Source organism: Eriocheir sinensis, chromosome 13 (genome assembly GCF_024679095.1).
Source record: "Eriocheir sinensis breed Jianghai 21 chromosome 13, ASM2467909v1, whole genome shotgun sequence".
NCBI lineage: Eukaryota > Metazoa > Arthropoda > Malacostraca > Decapoda > Varunidae > Eriocheir > Eriocheir sinensis.
The window spans coordinates 16,114,263-16,132,375 of NC_066521.1; the positions used below are offsets into that span (position 1 = coordinate 16,114,263).

At 42.4% G+C, this 18,113-nt stretch overlaps 1 long non-coding RNA gene across 2 annotated transcripts in view; it reads right to left on the minus strand.

Annotated features, from left to right (window-relative positions):
* Positions 1 to 18,113, minus strand: part of LOC126998076 (uncharacterized) — a 72,130-nt gene that overhangs the window by 45,922 nt on the left and 8,095 nt on the right. Inside the window, exon 2 of one of the 2 annotated variants that reach the window (XR_007752624.1) lies at positions 3,071 to 6,170. This is a non-coding gene — a long non-coding RNA (uncharacterized LOC126998076). Of the gene's footprint in view, positions 1 to 3,070; positions 6,171 to 18,113 lie in introns of those variants that run through there. The other variant, XR_007752623.1, reaches the window with a different exon arrangement.

An 18,113-nucleotide genomic window follows, 5' to 3' on the forward strand; every position in this document is an offset into this window, starting at 1 on the left:
AATTAACGATTTTTACGATAACTTTAATTGGATATCGTTGTTTTTGTGGGTACGATAGTTTTTTTTGGGGGGGTTGAAATTGATGAAGTGTTCTGAGTACGATATTTTGGTGTCTCTTCCCACATGTTTCTCCTGATCGTTGCTCCTTCACCATTTACTCTCCTCCGATACCCAGGTGAAACTCCATACACTTAACGCCCCTACACCCCTTCGCTACCTTCATAAATCCTTGTTCGGTATTCTCAGAAGCCTCCACCACCGTTAACAGATTATCGTACTCAAAGCCGCGTATTTACCGATTTCCAGCCCATAACTGTTGCCAAAAACACCAATAATTAACCATTTTAATGATAACTATTAATGATGGCAGCTATTGGGGTCGAGGAGGCAGTTTTGGGTCTGAAATCGGCAAACATAAGAGGCAGAGTACGACAATCTGGCATCGTTGGACTCCACCTCTCACCTCCATAATTTCCAGAGGGCGGGAAGGAGATCAAACGACTTCCCACGAGTGTTTATTCATGTTCACGGTACAGAAGAAGGGTCAAGCTACCACCAGGGTCATAAAACTACCAGCGGAAATGCCCACAACTCCCGCGAAAGCCTTGTCAAATGCACCGTTGACAGATTATCGTACTCAGAGCATAGTATTTACCGGTTTCTGACGCCTAACTATTGCCAAGAAACATCAGGAATTAATTATTTTAACGATAATTATAAGTGCATCTCCTTATTGGGTCCACGAGATAGTTTTTGGGTCGGAAGTCAGTAAATGTAAGAGGCTGAGTAAGATAATCTGGCAACGTCGGACTCAAAAGTGTACTTGGGCACCGAAACGTTTAAGAATATGAGCTTTTAAACGTTGGACTCAAAACGTTGGACTCAAATGCGAAATGTTTAAGAATATGAGCTCAAAAAAATGTTTAAGAATATGAGCTCAAAAAAATGTTTAAGAATATGAGCTTTTAAACGTTGGACTCAAAACGTTGGACTCAAATACGTGTGGGGGTGCAATGTTTAAGAATATGACCTTTTAAACGTTGGACAAATGTTTAAGAATATGACCTTTCCGAAATGTTTAAGAATATGACCTTTTAAACGTTGGACTCAAATACGTGTACTTGGTGTGAAATGTTTAGAATATGACCTTAAACGTTGGACTCAAAACGTTGGACTCAAATATGCGAAATGTTTAAGAATATGACCTTTTAAACGTTGGACTCAAATACAAATGTTTAAGAATATGAGCTTTTAAACGTTGGACTCAAAACGTTGGACTCAAATACGTGTACTTGGGTGCCGAAATGTTTAAGAATATGACCTTTTAAACGTTGGACTCAAATACGTGTACTTGGGTGCCGAAATGTTTAAGAATATGACCTTTTAAACGTTGGACTCAAAACGTTGGACTCAAATACGTGTACTTGGGCGCCGAAATGTTTAAAAATATGAGCTTTTAAACGTTGGGCTCAAAACGTTGGACTCAAATACGTGTACTTGGGCGCCGAAATGTTTAAGAATATGAGCTTTTAAACGTTGGACTCAAAACGTTGGACTCAAATACGTGTACTTGGGCGCCGAAATGTTTAAGAATATGACCTTTTAAACGTTGGACTCAAAACGTTGGACTCAAATACGTGTACTTGGGCGCCGAAATGTTTAAGAATATGACCTTTTAAACGTTGGACTCAAAACGTTGGACTCAAATACGTGTACTTGGGCGCCGAAATGTTTAAGAATATGAGCTTTTAAACGTTGGAATCAAAACGTTGGACTCAAATACGTGTACTTGGGCGCCGAAATGTTTAAGAATGTGACCTTTTAAAATCCAACGTTCTGCGAAAAATACAAACCGGTTTTTATGATGCAAATTCCGCCCTGAGAAAATAACGAAACGGCAATGACCACACTCTATATCACCTGCCCAAGGCCACCTGAGTGAAGCACCTAATGGCCTAACACCTGACACCCTCATCGGATTACCTGCTGTTAAGTGACGCCGGATTAGGGTTCGAACTCATAACCGCAGGATCGGGAGCTAGCGTGTCAGCCACTTGGCCACTTGTCGTCTCACCTGCCGGGCTCCTGGAACACCTGACCCACCTTCCCCGAGCTCGCCAGGTGGCCGTGCGGGGAATAAAATGAGCCTCCCCTCTGACCTTCACCGCGACAAGGGGAATACGTTAAGGCATCAGCAGGAGGAGGAGGAAGAAGAGGGGGACGATGCGCGGGCCGGTTAAAAAAATGAAAGAAAAAAAATGAAAGTGGAGGTATGAATGTATGATGAAGGTGCGCGAGCGGACGTTCCTGCCTTAATTATAAATCGTACAGGTAAGATTAGATTATGTACAGACAGGTGTGTTGGCGTTCCTTGCTCTTTTACAAACAACGCATTATAAGAGAATACGCTGATGCTAATGGGTGATGGATACTGAGTGCATGACGATAATTGAAGAAATGAATGATGCATAATAAATATCAGATAACGATGATTGACTAATGGTAAAAATATAACTAAATCAATAAAGATATAATGGAAAATAAGATAGAAAGAAAAAAAGTTATATATATATATATATATATATATATATATATATATATATATATATATATATATATATATATATATATATATATATATATATATATATATATATATATATATATATATATATATATATATACAGATCAGAAAGACGAAGAAGAGGAGGAAGAGGAGGAGGATGATAAGGCGTAGTAAGTCAACGAGGAAGTAGGAAAGACTTAAAGATAGAATGGAAAATAAGGAAGAAAGAAAAGAAGACGAAGAGGAGGAGGAAGAGGAGGAGGAGGCGTATTAAGTTAACGAGGAACTCAGAAAAATATATAAGAACCGAGAAAAAAGTATAAAAATCAAGAAGGACGAAGAGGGGGAGGAGGAGGAGGAGGAGGAGGAGGAAAAGGAAGAGGAGGAGGCGTAGTAAGTCAAGGAGGATGTAGGCATGAAGCAAGGGGATGAAGGTGTGTTGATGCCCCTCACTCAGAGCTTAAGAGAGAGGCGAGGAAGGACACCAGGTGAGTCAGTGCTTACCTGTAGCAGAAGGTGGAGTGGATGGCTGATCCTTGGCCCCTTGCGCGCCCGCCGACACACACACGCGGTGAAGAGAGGCATCCTGACACGCCTTCCTCTCCTGCCCCTTCAGATGACGACACACGCACGCACACGCACACACACGCACTCTCCACACCCCTGACAGTGTGACTCAGGCCGAGGTGTGGCACGAGGAGGAGGAGGAGGAGGAGGGGGTGAAGGAGGAGAGTCGAGGAGGAGGAAGCCACAGCAGGAGGAGGGTACTGGGGCACTCCATCCCGGCCCCCTCACGATCGTTGGCTGCCGTGCCCCCTCACACCCTGGCGGCGGGAACCTCAACTAACACAATAACTTCAGGAACTTCACTCTCCACCCTCCTCGGTAACTTGGTTCAATATGTCTGGTGGCAAAATTTCAACTAACAATAACTTCAGGAACTTCACCCTCCACCCTCCTCGGTAACTTGGTTCAATATGTCTGGTAGCAAAATTTCAACGTGTACAATAACTTCAGCAAAAACTTCCTTATCCGCCCTCAGTTATTTTCTTCGATACTCCTGGTGGCAAAAACTTCAACTAACACAACTTCGGGAAATTCCTTGTTTACTCTCTTGTTATTTTTTTTTTTCGATACTTCTTATGGCAAAACTTCAGCTAACACAACTTCACTGTCCACCCTCCTCAGTTATTTTCTTCGACACTCCAGATGACGAAAACTTCAACTAACACAATAACTTCATTAGGATCTTGATTGTCAAACTTCCTCTATTCTTTGGTTTGTCACCTTCTTATGCCCAGAGACGAGTCCTTGAGAGCGGGGCGGAAAGGAAGTGTTGGTGCGTGCTTCCTTCCGCGACCTCCTGTGTCCCCCGGAATGGTCAGTGAGTGGCGGAGAGAGATCAAGGGTCACGCTGGGTCATGCTTCCTACGGTGGGGTTAAGTGTGAGTGACTAGTTGGAGTAAGTGAGAGAGGAGCTTGAGGTTGTTCTTACTTTTCCTTTTTATTATTTTACTTTTTCTCTATCATTCAAGTGGGGTTTGGGATGGTCTGTGTGAGTGTGAGTGTGTGTGTGTGTGTGTGTGTGTGTGTGTGTGTGTGTGTGTGTGTGTGTGTGCGGCAGCTTTCTCGGGCACACACACACGCCCGTAACGTGAGCCCGACAGCTGATCAATGCGGGCGCCTGTTTGTCTCTGAGGGGCGAGGCCTTCCGCTGGGGGGGCGCCTGGACCTATTTGGCGAGCCTACTTATGGGGTCGAGGCCTAGGCCCATCCAGGGAGGAGCAACAACCCGGCCAGGAGGAGGAGGAAGAGGAACAGCTGGAGGAGGAGGAGGAGAGGAGACCCGGCCTACTCCTCGATGTGTTTTTGTTTCATCTTGAGGGACGAACGGACGAGGCAAGCGGGAAGGTTTCAAGTTTCCTCGCTTCACGTCTGAGGGCCGAGGAGGATGCGTGGCTGCATGTGTCCGTCTGCAGGTGTTATGGGATGATGATGCCAGGTTGTGCTCTCTCTCTCTCCATCTACGTCTCACTCTCCGTCTCTCACTTCTCTCTCTCCCTCGTGAAAAGTCGTTACGTGGTGGAACTTCAGCGCACAAGTCACTCTTTCTTCCTCGTCTCACTTTTTATCTCGTTTCTCGGTCTGCAGTAATGATAAGAGCACAAGGATGGGTATTAGGTGTGAGGTTTGCCCAGTTCTGGATGTGGGTCAGAACGTATGGCTTGCTTCGTGGGTGTATGAGGAGCAGAAGTCACTCGTCTTTCTTTCTCGTCTCACTTTTTATCTCGTTTCTCGGTCACCAGTAATTAGGGGACAAGGGTCAGTATGGGGTATGAGGTTTGCCCAGTTCTATATGTGGGTCAGGACGTATCTGTATAAGGGGCAAACACACAAACACACTCACACACACCTTGCCTAACCCTCACCTCTACCTCACACACGACCAGCCTCTCCTCTCGGTCTCTCTCGTTCTCTTCTCTGTGAATGGCGTGGGTCGTGGGTCGTGCTCGTGGTCGTGATGGTCGTGATGGGGTCGATTTCTCACGTTTTCAATTGAGTCATTTTATCTGGCGGGGAAAGTTGGAAATGCCCCGATTATGGCCTCCTCCGGGGTGTGTTGGGGGCCCTGATCACCAGACTCCGCCCCAAAATTCAGAACTTTCGTGTGGGGAGGAAAATAACCCAAGAAGAAGAAGGAGGATGAAAGGAAGGGAGGTGGAGGAGGGAAGAAGGGAGAGGGGTCGAGTCTGCCCTCAATATCACCTTCTTTCCTTCTTTCTTTTTCTCAGTATTCTAAAAACCACTTCTTTCCTTATTTTTTCTCTTTCTCACTCTTCTAAAACGACCTCCTTTTCCTCTTTTTTTCTATTTCTCTTTATCACTTTTCTAATACCACCTTTTCTTCTTTTTCTTTCACTCTCGCTATTCTAAAAACACTTTCTCTTACCCTCTTTCCTATTCTCCCTCTTACTATTCTATTCCGTTCCTGTTTACTGCTGGTGGAGGCGCTGGAGGGTCACGGATCGTCTTACAGAAAGTTCCTGGTGCTGGCGGTTCTCAGGCCAACCTGGTTCGCCGTGGTTCTGTGGCTCTCTCTCTGGCGCTCTCTGTTCCCTTGTGGCGCGGACCGTGAATATTTATGTCCCTCAACAGTGGCACCCTTGTTGGTCTCGCCTCTTACACCTTGCAATGTTCTCTCCTTCTCCTCCTCCTCCTCCTCCTCCTCCTCCTTGTTTTCCTTTAACGTCTCTTCTTTTCCTCCTTCTCCTTGTCTTAACTTTTCCTTCTTCGCCTCCTCCACCGTTTGCAATCTTCACCGTCTCTCACTCCCTTTCTTTCCTTCTTTCGTTCCTGTTCTTTCGTTCAAAGCTTGCGACACTACAGTTCTCTTTTTTACTTCTCTCTTCTTCACTATTTTCCGCCCCTTGATGGTTGCCACAAGCGGATCGTTCACACCTCAGCGGACTACGAAGAAGTTTTAATCACTCACACAACCTTTCGACTACAGTTCCAGAGACGGAGGAGAAACGGCTCAGGTTCCTCCCCACACAAAGAAGTTTCCGCCGGTCACTGCCACTCGCAATAAAACGAAACTTTATTCCTGAAACAGAAGCGAACGGGAAATTTAAGACCTGGCGGAAAGTAAGATATGCGCCCCCGCTGCGAGATACGACGCGAGGCCAAGGGAACAAAAGGCGAGGGAGGGAGGAAAAACGAAGAAGACGAAACGGATTTAAAACTTCAAGGACACGAAACGCCTCCTCACCCTCACCCCCACCCGCCCCGACCCTTACGATACGAGATAAGAATGAAGTGTGAGAAACATTGAAGGAAGAAAAAAAAAGATGAGGAAAGTAATAAATACGAACGAAGTGAGAGAAAAATAAAAGGAAAAGGACAGGAGATAAAAGTGAAGGATAAGAATTAAGTGAGAAAAACACAGAAGAAGGGAAAGAAAATAAAAGTAATAGAAACGAATGAAGAGAGGAGGAAGAGGAAGAAAATATGAGTAAAAGAAGGATAATGTAACGCACACTAAAAAAAATCATTCACCGCAATAAAAAACAAAACAAAGGACAAGAATAAACAAACGAAAGAGAAATAGAAGAAACTGAAGAAAAAGGGAAGAATTGATGAAAAAAAGAATAAAAAAACGAATAAGAGAGAGGAAACTGGATAAAAAAGAGGAAATTATGAAAAAAGAACAAAACAAGTGAATAAGAAACAGAAAACTGGAGAAAAAGGGAGAATTAAAGAAGAAAGCCATAAAACAAACGAATAAGAAATAGAAAACTAGATAATAAAGGAAGAATTGAAGAAGAAAAGAATAAAACAAATGAATGAGAAAGAGGAAACGGTAGAAAAAGGAAATATTAATGAGGAAAGAATAAAAGAAGCGAATAGAGAAAAAAGGAAGAAATAACGAGAAAAAAAATAAAACAATAGGTATAATAAAAAGGCCAATAACCACAAACAAACAAACAAACACAGATAGACAGACAGACTAACGGCGCCACTGGACATGACACGCGAAGCCTCTGATAGTCAAGGAAGGAAGGGAAGGAGGGAGAGAAGGGAAGGAGGGAGAGAAGGGAGGGAGGGATGGAGGGAAGGGAGGGATATGTTGCTATACTGCTAAGGGCACGTGGTTATGAGTATTCCTCCCTCCTCTCCCTTCCTCCTCTCCTTTCTCTCCCTTCTCTTCCTCCTCTACATACCCCTCCTTCTTTCTCTCCCTTCCTCCCCTCCTCTCCATCCTTCTTCCTCTCTCTTCTCTTCCTCCTCTCCCCTCTTTCCCCGTCTCTCCCCTTGCGCACATAACGTCAGAAATCGTACACACACACACACACACACACACACACACACACACACACCTAGAAAAACACGACGAACATAAACACTTACACGTGAACTCGCATATTATAGTGTAACGTGAGGGCGACTAAACACACACACACACACACACACACACACACACACACACACACACACACACGCACACAGACAGCCTAAACAAACACCCACTTTTCATCGCCACGGCCCGGGACACAAACACACACACAAGCACACACACAAACACACACACACACACACACTCGTCCCTGAAAGCAATGTCTAAGGAACAGCTGTTTTCTGTCTTCCTTTTAGAGCGGTTTGTCCTCCTGGTTCCTTTTTTTCCTCCTTTTTACTGCTTTTCCTTCTCCTGTTTTCCTAGTGCTCCTCTGGTCTTTCTCTCCTCCTCCTCCTCCTCCTCCTCCTCCTCCTCCTACTCCTCTCCTTACCATTTCTGTTCCTGCTCTCTCTTCTCCCTTCTACTTCTTTTTCTGCTTTCTTAGTGTCCTTCTATTCCTCTTCCTCCTACTCCTTTTTCTCCTCTAACTACTCTATTCTTGCTCTTCCTCCTTCCTTCCAAGTTCTACCTATCTTCTTTTTTTCTGCTTTCCTAGTCTTCCTCTCCTCTTCCTCCTTTTTCTCCTCTCACTACTTATATTTTTTTCTCTTCCTCCTCTCTTCTACTTCTTTTCTTTCTCCTCCTTCCCTAATGTCCTGCTCCACTTCTTTTCCTCCTCTTCCTTCTCCTTTTCTTCTCCAACTTCTTATATTCTTTCTCTTTCTCATTCCTTCTATTTATTTTCTTTCCTCTGCTTTCCTAGTGTCCTTGTCCTCTCCTCCTCTTCCTTCTCCTCCTGTTTATCTACTGACCACTTATATTCGTGCTCTTCCTCCTCCCTGCTACTTATCTTCCTCCTTCTGCTCCTCTAGTGTCCTGCTGATCCCCTCTTCCTATTCCTCCTCTCGCTTCTCTCTTAACCCTCCTCCTCCTCCTCCTCCTCCTCCTTTTCCCCTCTTTTCTCCTTCCTCTAGTCCACCTTTCTGCCTCTTCCTTTAACTCGTCCAGGTAAGAGGGAGTGAAAGGATCGAATTTCAAATAGCATTCTCTCGGCCACGTGTGTGTGTGTGTGTGTGTGTGTGTGTGTGTGTGTGTGTGTGTGTGTGTGTGTTCATTCGATATTTCTAGGTACTCTATCAATGACACACACACACACACACACACACACACACAGACAGACACTCATTCACACATACACGTCACCATCACGTCCTCCCCCTCCCCCTCTCCCCCCCCCCTCCCCTTCCCTCCACCCCTTCCCCTTATAAACTCAACACCACATGATTTCCTCCCCCTTCCCTCCCTTTACCTTCCCCATCATCTCCCATCCCTTCCCCTCATCCCCATCCCTCCCCACGCCTCTCCTCTAACGTCATCATTCTCCCTCTCTCCCTCCCTCTCTCACCCTCTCTCCCTCTATCTATCCTCCCTTTCTCCCCTTATCTCCCACTCCTCTTCTCATATCCTTCCTCTTCACTTCTTTCTCACACCTTCCTCCTACACATCCTTTACTACTTAACCCGTACCTCCTCTCTCTCTCTCTCTCCCTCTCCCCTTCTTTCTCTCCCCCTCCTCATCCACATCTTCCTCTTTTCACTTCTCTCTCCCGTCCCCTTCTTCTCCCCCCCCATCTCTCTCTCCCCTCCTTTCACATCCCGTCCTTCTCCCCCTCCTTTCTCTCTCTCCCCTTCTTCTCCCCTCCTTCTGCGTCCCCACCTTTCCCCCTCCCTCTCTCTCTCTCTCCCTCCTCCTTCCCCCGTCCCCCCCCCATCCATCTCTTCCCCTCTTCCCCACCTTCTCCTCCCCCCCTCTCTCTCTCTCCCTCCTCCTTCCCCCGTCCCCTCCCCATCCATCTCTTCCCCTCTTCCCCTCTCTTCCCCACAGCATCTGGCGTCGTGTCCCCTACCCGGCTTAGCAACAGATGACCGACTGGAATATCATGCCTCGAATTATTCCTTTAACAGACACACACTCACCATAACAGAAGCGGACACTAAAGCACTTGATCCCCGCCGCCATATCAATGCACAAAAATTACGTAAGAGAACGGTAATTGGTATGGGTCGTTAGTGAGGTAATTTGCTTTGAGGTGAATGCTGTGTGGGGGATTAAAGGTTTGGTTGTTTGCGAGTGTTGTTTGTTCTTTTAGATATAGAGTCATAGTTCGTGTTTGTTGTTGTTGTTGTTGTTGTTGTTGTTGTTGTTGTTGTTGTTGTTGTTGTTGTTGTGTGAATGTTATGAGAAGTGATATCTTAGTTGTTATTGTTGCGTGTGTGAGAAATGAGTCATCTTAAAACTACACTATTAAAAAAAATCACTTATGTTGTTAGTGTGAATGTTTATGCGTGTGTGTGAGAAATGAGTCATCTTGAAACTACACATATTAAAAAAAAATTGTCACTTGTTATTGTTGTTATTGGGAATGTTTATGAGTGCGTGTCTGAGATATGAGTCATCTAAAACTAAACATATTAAAAGCGAATTGTCACTTGCTATCGTTGTTACTGTGAGCGTCTACGAGTGTGTGTGTTTAAGAAATATCATCCTAAAACACATATATATTTGACACAATAAAGAAAAACAGCTACATAAACCAAACAACAAGAAAAAAATACACACAAACTGAATACACACACACGTGAAGCAAAGTCGAACAAATCAATTCGCTATACATATATTCACGTTTTTCAATCTCTTCGTTCGTTTCTTCTTTTTCTCCCTTTTTCACTCCCTCTTTTTCTCTCGTGGGTGGTTGTCGAAAGAGAAGCAAAGTTGAACAAATCATTTCGCTACAGCTACACACGTATTTGCTTTTACATATCCTTTTCGCAAGCTTCTTCTTTTTCCCCTTTTTCACTCTGCTTCTTTTTTTCCTCGTGGGTGTTGTAGTTAGAGGAGTAAAGTTTATAAAAGCCAAGTTGAACAAATCATTTCGCTATAGCTACACACGTATTTGCTTTTACATATCCTTTTCGCAAGCTTCTTCTTTTTCCCCTTTTTTACTCTGCCTCTTTCTTTTTATTCTCGTGGGTGATTGTCGTAAGAGAAGTAAAGTTTATTTAGAGAAGCAAAGTTGACCAAATCATTTCGCTATACATACCTATTTACTTTTTCTTATCCTTTTCGCAAGCTTCTTTTCACCTTTTCACTCTATCCTTTTTTCCTCGTGGTTCTTGTCGTTAGAGAAGCAAAGTTTGGAGAAGCCAAGGTGACCAAATCGTTTCGCTATAAACACTTCTTTACTTTTTCTTATCCTTTTCGCAAGCTTCTTCTTTTCCCCTTTTTCAGTCTCCCTCTTTTTTTTCGTGGTGGGTGTTGTCGTTAGCGTGTTTTCAAGGCGGGCGCGGCGGCGCGTGGACAAACAGACTCACACTGACAGACGAAGCTTAAAAACAGCCACCATGATTTTTCTTAGAGCGGAGGTGATGAGGCGAGCAGACGTCTCTCTCTCTCTCTCTCTCTCTCTCTCTCTCTCTCTCTCAACACACAAACACACACACAAAGCACGTCTCTTCCTCTAGCACCTGCCTGGTTTTGGGTTAATAAACACACACACACACACACACACACACACACACACACACCTGGTTTGCCATACACACCACACCTGTATGAATCACCTCCCACACCTTCATCACCACCAGTGTCATCACCACTATCATCACCACTACATAAGATTCCACTAATAATAAAACTCAAAATCACATAAAATCAATAATCTTTTTTTTTCCATTCATCGTTACAGAAGAAGAACCATTACCATGACGACCAATATAACTACTACTACTACTACTACTAATGCTACTACTACTGCTACTACTACTTTTTTGACAGCAACGGAGGCAGCTTAAGGGCATAAAACAGAAATAGCAACAACAAAAAAATAAAAATAAATTCTGCTCCGACGAAAGAAAAAAGAACAGAGGTCAAAAGAGGTCAATTTCGGGTGGAGAGGTGTCTTGAAACTACTACTACTACTACTACTACTACTACTATTACTACTACTACTACTACTACCCTAACCAAAAAAAATCACCTGAAACATCAAACTTAACAAAAAAAGGCTAAAAACGTATTTATGGTTTACACTTCAAGTTCACCTCGTTGTTAATCACTGTCTTCTTATGTGTCAGGTAAACCCACGTGACTAATCACTTTCCAAACACACACACACACACACACACACACACACACACACACACACACACACACACACACACACACACACACACACACACAGACACACAGCTTGCAAGTTGGTCAGAGGAAAAATGGATATCGGAATGGGGAAGAAAAAAAGGTAGGAGAAAAAAAGGGAGAGAGAAAGAGAGAGGGAGAGAAAAAGTAATGCAAGTATGAAGGGAGAAACTGCATGACGGAAGAGAGAGAGAGAGAGAGAGAGAGAGAGAGAGAGAGTAGGGGAGACAAAATAAAAAATGGAGGTAGGGGGAAAAGGAAAAAAAATATAGGTAAAAATTTAATGGTATACTTAGCGATTCCTCAAGGACGGGTTAAACAGGTGAAAAATGCGATGAAAAACGGAAAGGTGCAAATATTCGAGAGAAACAGAATCCGGGAACTGAGAGAAAAGATCAAAGAAGGAAAGGATCAAAAGGAATGCCATCGAGAGAGAGAGAGAGAGAGAGAGAGAGAGAGAGAGAGAGAGAGAGAGAGAGAGAGAGAGAGAGAGAGAGAGAAAATTAAAAAAATATTAGAAAGATAGATGTAAATAAATACTATGAAAAAGAAAGCAAATGAGAGAAGAATGTATGAAAAATAAGTAGAAACAGATGGAGGAAAAAAAAAGAATGAGAAAAGGAGAGAGAGAGAGAGAGAGAGAGAGAGAGAGAGAGAGAGAGAGAGAGAGAGAGAGAGAGAGAGAGAGAGAGAGAGAGAGAGAGAGAGAGAGAGAGAGAGAGAGAGAGAGAGAGAGAGAGAAAGCAATAGTGAATGGAACGCAGAGAATGCAGGCAGACAGAAAAATGAGGAGATAAAAGATAAAGAGAGAAATTTAAAGAAAGGGGAAAAAGAGAGACTGAAAGGACGTGAGAAATGAAATGTGATAGATAGTTGGAGGACAGAAAGAGGAGGAGGAGGAGGAGGAGGAGGAGGAGGAGGAGGAGGAGGAATCATAATAAAGAAAAGAAGAAGAGTTTGGAGAGGAACGGAAGAGAGGAAGGAAGGAAACAAGAATGGGAAAAGAGTTTGAAAGGTAAGATGAAGGGACGAACGGAAGGAAGGGAGGAAGGAAGGAAGGAAGGAAGGAAGGAAGGAAGGAAGGAAGGAAGGAAGAAGGGAGGAGGGAAGAAAAGTCATGTTTGTAGTCATAATATCCACGAGTCGCTACAAACATGATGGAAGATGACAGAACGAGGATAAAGAGTGAGAGGTGGAGGAAAAGGGAAGGAGAGGAATGAGAGGAGAGGAATGAGGGAAGGAGAGGAAAGAGGTAAGGAGAGGAAAGAGGTAAGGAGAGGAATGAGAGAAGGAGGGGAATGAGGGAAGGAGAGGAAAGAGGTAAGGAGAGGAAGGAGGGAAGGAGAAGAATGAGGAAAGGAAAGGAATGAAGGAAGAGGAATGACGGCAGGAGAGGAATGAGGGAAGAAGAGGAATGGCGGAAGGAGATGAATGAGGGAAGAAGAGGAATATGGGAAGAAGAGGAATGAGAAAAGGAAAGAAATGAAGGAAGAGGAATGACGAAAGGAGAGGAATGAGAAAAGGAAAGAAATGAAGGAAGAGGAATGACGGAAGGAGAGGAAAGAGGGAGGAAGAGGAATGAGGGAAGGAGCGACACAGCAAAGAGGGAAGAGAGAAAATGATGACGTAAATTATAAATGGAGGAATAAGTGGCGGATGAACAAACAGCAATAAAAGAGATGTGAAAAAACAGAGAAAATAAACTGCGAAGAATGATAAAGAAGAGGAGAAAGGAAATAAACAAGAGAATATTAATTAAGAGTAGAGGAGGATAAATAAAAGAAGAAAGGGGAAGACTAAAAGAGGGAAATGAGAGAGAAATAAGGAGTGTAGACGAAGGGGAAACTGAGGAAAACTAACAATAATTTAAAAACGAAAGAAAATAATTAAAAATGGAGAGAGAGAAAAATAAAATCGTAATATAACACAATGAAAAAAAAATATAATAAAGTGCAATACAATGAACAATAAAGAAACATTACAAAACTAAAACAGGGAAATTTTTGGGGGAATGAAAGAATGAAATATTAACACACACACACACACACACACACACACACACACACACACACACACACACACACACACACACACACACACACACACACAACCCCCCCCACCACCACCACCGCACTCCCAACCAACACAACACCATAATTCTCACCCACACAATAATTAAATAAACCGTCACACCGCAATTCAAATTCAGCGTTCACTCCACAATGACCGGATGTTGCAATAAAAGGAATAATGCAAACAGACGAAGAGAGCATGTTGACTTTCACGCCCCGCAACACAAAGAAGCACTGTCATGGCCTCCGCTCAGGTATTCTCACAACACCCCCATTCATGCAACACGGACACAAGGGAGGTATTCTCTGCAACACATTCCAGTCATAACACTTCCCCCCCCATCCTCCCTTCTCCCTTCCCCTCCCCCCTAAGTCTTGCATTACAGACCCCCTTTATCAATAGCAACACTTCCTGGCAACACAAAAGGTGGTTCACGCCAGGTATAGAGTCGTATTATCAGACATTTCGCTGACCAAGAACACATATTTGACAAGACTTTCGTAGGAGTTGTGGGCATTTCCAGGAGTAGTTTTATGACTCTGCTGGTAGTGTGACCCTTCTCCTGTACCGTGAACCTGAAGAAACACTCATTAGAACCCGACTGACCCTCTTTTTGGCCTTTAGAAATAACTGATGTGAGAAGCGAAAGTGACTTATAATACCAACCTAGTAACCTCGCAGCTCTGGGGTTTAAAGGGACGGATGGTCAAGAAAGTATCGGACTCCTCGTGAACGAAGGATGTGGGAATGAGCGAAAACTTGAGGAAGATGGACGCGATTATTTAACTGTGTGTAGCGTGTGTTTGTGATCGTCTTCATGGTCATCAATTCGCGTACTGGAGTGTGTTTACTTTCCCAGCTCATCTACATTACAGTATATAATGAATCTCCAGCCGAGTTCTTTAACTTTGACAAGCAGTAAACATCAAAGCAACTTAACACAAACCATAGATTCCATAAAAAAAATAAAACGGCAATAAAACGAAAAAGATAAACGAAATCAACACAGTAAAATAGACAAAAATGCAAATAAAACATGACACTATATCAGAGCAACATATAACAACCCAAATTTCACAAATAAAACAAAGAAAAAACTCAAATAAAACGGAAACAACAGTAAAGCCAAGACATTTAAACACATAGATAACAAAATAAAGAAAATGTAATACGAGTAAAAGAGAAAAACCGTAAAATAATTCAACATAACACAGATACAAATATAGATAAAATGCAAATAGAAACAAACAGAAATACAGGAAAAATAGAAATGTAGATAGAAACAGATACAAATACAATAAGAGCGAATAGAAATAGACAGATATACAGGTAAACTAAAAACGCAGGTAGCAATAGATAAAAACACAAATAAAAAAAGAAATGCGAGACCCGGAATCCAAGCCGCCACCGCCCGCTGCTTTATAATTTATGGCAGGACAACAAAAATGTAAAACCAGGTGAGGTTATCAAGAAACGGCATCGCATCGCAGGTTAATTGGAGACCGGGAGGAAAGGTGTATCGGTGACAGAGAAAGGGAGGAGGGGCGGAGGGGAGGAGGAAGAGGAAGGTAGGAAGAGGAGAGAGGAGGGGGAGGAGGAGGAGGAGGAAGACTACCAGTGCAAGATAACAGGTAACGAACCATCTGTGAGGAGAATACCTATGAAGAGAAAGAGGAGGAGGAGGAGGAGGAGGAGGAGGAGGAGGAAGAGGAGACTATGTTACCTGTCCCGCTTACCTGGAAGGGTCGACGTCAGTGTTTAATTATCTTACACACACACACACACACACACACACACACACACACACACACACACACACACACACACACACACACACACACACACACACACACAAACAGACACAAACACACATGCATCTCTCCTTATTTACAGAGGTGACGGGGCGTGCAGGAAAAACAGGACTGTACGGGGAGAGAAAGGGAGGGAGAGAGCGAGAGAGAGAGAACGAACGAGGAAGAAGAGAAAGAGAAAGGGAAGAGAGAAAGAGATAAAGGAAGAGAGACAGTGAAAGAGAGAGAGGTAGCTTACATTTGAGAACGAACGAGGAAGAAAAGAGGGAGAAATAGAGAAAAAGGTAGATGGATAGATAGATAGATGGATAGATAGATAGATAGATAGACTGATTGATAAAGAGAGAGAACGAATGAGGAAGAGAAGGAAGGATACAGAAAGAAAAAAAAATAAAGGAAGACAGAAAGACAGAGAGAGAAAGAGGAAAGGGGAGGAGGAATATTAAGCTAAAACGAACGAGGAAGAGAGAAAAGAATAAAGAGAGAGAGAGAAAGGAGAGGAGGAAAATTAAAGCTAACTTACATTTCCGCCGCCGCCTCTCCCTCAATGCCTTGTCGATGCGACCGGAAGTGACCAATTAGTGACCGAGGAGAGGGCGGAAGAAGGAAAGAAATAATAAGGGAAGGAAAGGAATGAAGGAAGGAAATGATAAGAAGAAAGAAATAAGGAGTTGAAAGAATAAAGGAAAAAAAGAAAGAAAGGAAAGAATAAAATAAAATAAATAAGGAATTGAAAGATATGAAAGAAGGAAAGGAAAGGAAGGAGGATGAAAGAAAGGAGAGGAGAAAAGAAGATCATAAATAAGGTATTGAAAGAAAGGCGGAAAGAAGAATTGGAAAGCGTGACGCAATGGAGGAGGTCAGGAGAAAGCATAAGAAAGAAGAAATATCGAAAGTGTGAAACAAGGAAGGAACAAAAAGGAGGGAAGAAAGAATAATATGGAAAAGAAGATAAATAAAAAGAAAATATGAAACAAGAGGAAAGCGCAAAAAGAAGGGCAAAAGGATTTATACGAAAAAGCATATATAGAAAGACAAAAAAGAATAAATGAATAGTAGTAAAGAAAAAGGATATAAACTAACGAGAAATAAAGAACTAAAAAGAAATTTGAAAGGAAAAAAAGGAATCTGTCAAACAAGGAAGGAGCGAAAGGGAGGGAAGAAGGATTTGCATGAAAGAAGAAATACAGAAATGAGAGAAATAATGCAGGTAAGGTAAAAGGGATAAAACGAGGAAGCACAGAAGAAATAATTTTAAAGAAGAAATATTGGAAGTGTGAAATAAGCAAGGAACGAAAGGGGAGGGAAGAAGGAATTAGAAGGAAGAAGAAATATAGAAGGTATGAAAAATAGGAGGAACACAAGGGAGGGAAGAAGGATTTACATGAAAGAAGAAATATAGAAATGAGAGAAAAACATTGCAAGTAAGAAAAACGGGATGAAAAAGAACATAAAAACGGAGACGGAGAAATAAGCAAGAAGAATACAGAAAACAAAGATAGAAAACACAAAACAAGGAAAAGGAATAACAGCGAAAAAGGAAGAAAATGACGAAGAAAATAATTTATGAGCCAGAGGGTAAAAAAGAAAAAGAAAAGAAAGGATGAGACAGCAATGGAGAAGAAGGAAAAAACATCAAGCTAATTCTAGGAAGGTCATCTGGCGGGGAGGGGGAAAAAAAGTGGGGAAAAAAAACAGCGAGACAGAACACACGGAAGACATGTGGAAGGAATTAAATCAGATTCCGAGAAAAGAAAACAAAAAAGAAAAACAAACTCACCCGGAAAATCTGAGCGAGCTGGGGAAAATTAGACTTCTTGGTAATAATAATAATAATAATAATAATAATAATAATAATAATAATAATAATAATAATAATAATAATAATAATAATAATAATAATAATAATAATAATAATAATAATAATAATAATAATAATAATAATGATAAGAAGAAGAAGAAGAAGAAGAAGAAGAAGAAGAAGAAAAAGAAGAACAAGAAGAAGAAGAACAAGAAGAAGAAGAAAAAGAAGAAGAAGAAGAAGTAGAAGAAAAAAAGAAAAAAAGGAAAAAAAAGACGAAAAAGAAGGAGACGAAGAAGAAGAAGAAGAAGAAGAAGAAGAAGAGAAAAAAAGAACCGCAATATATATAAAAAAAAACACGAAAAAAAGAGAAAGAAAAAAGAAAACAGTAAATAACAGCTAACACAAGCAGGAGACAAAAACGGTAAAAAAGAAAAAGAAAAAAAAAACATCAAACAGTTCTGCGTAAAAAAAAACATACAAAAAAAAAATCAACCAACCAACCAAAATGGATGAAAAAATAACACCAAATAAAACACGCATACGAATGAAAGACCAAAAACGGCCAACAGCAAACCATAAAGCACGGCGGGGTGAAGGCGGAGGCGGAGGAGGCGTGGCGTGAAAGCAAGGGAGGAGGCAACCAACAGCAGTCAGCCCCGAGGGACGCCGCGACCCTCTGAGGCAAGAAGAAAAAGCTCAGTGGGTGATAAACAGAGCGAGTTGAGAGTCAAACATTCGTGCTGGGTGAAAGGGGGGCGGTGTGGGGAG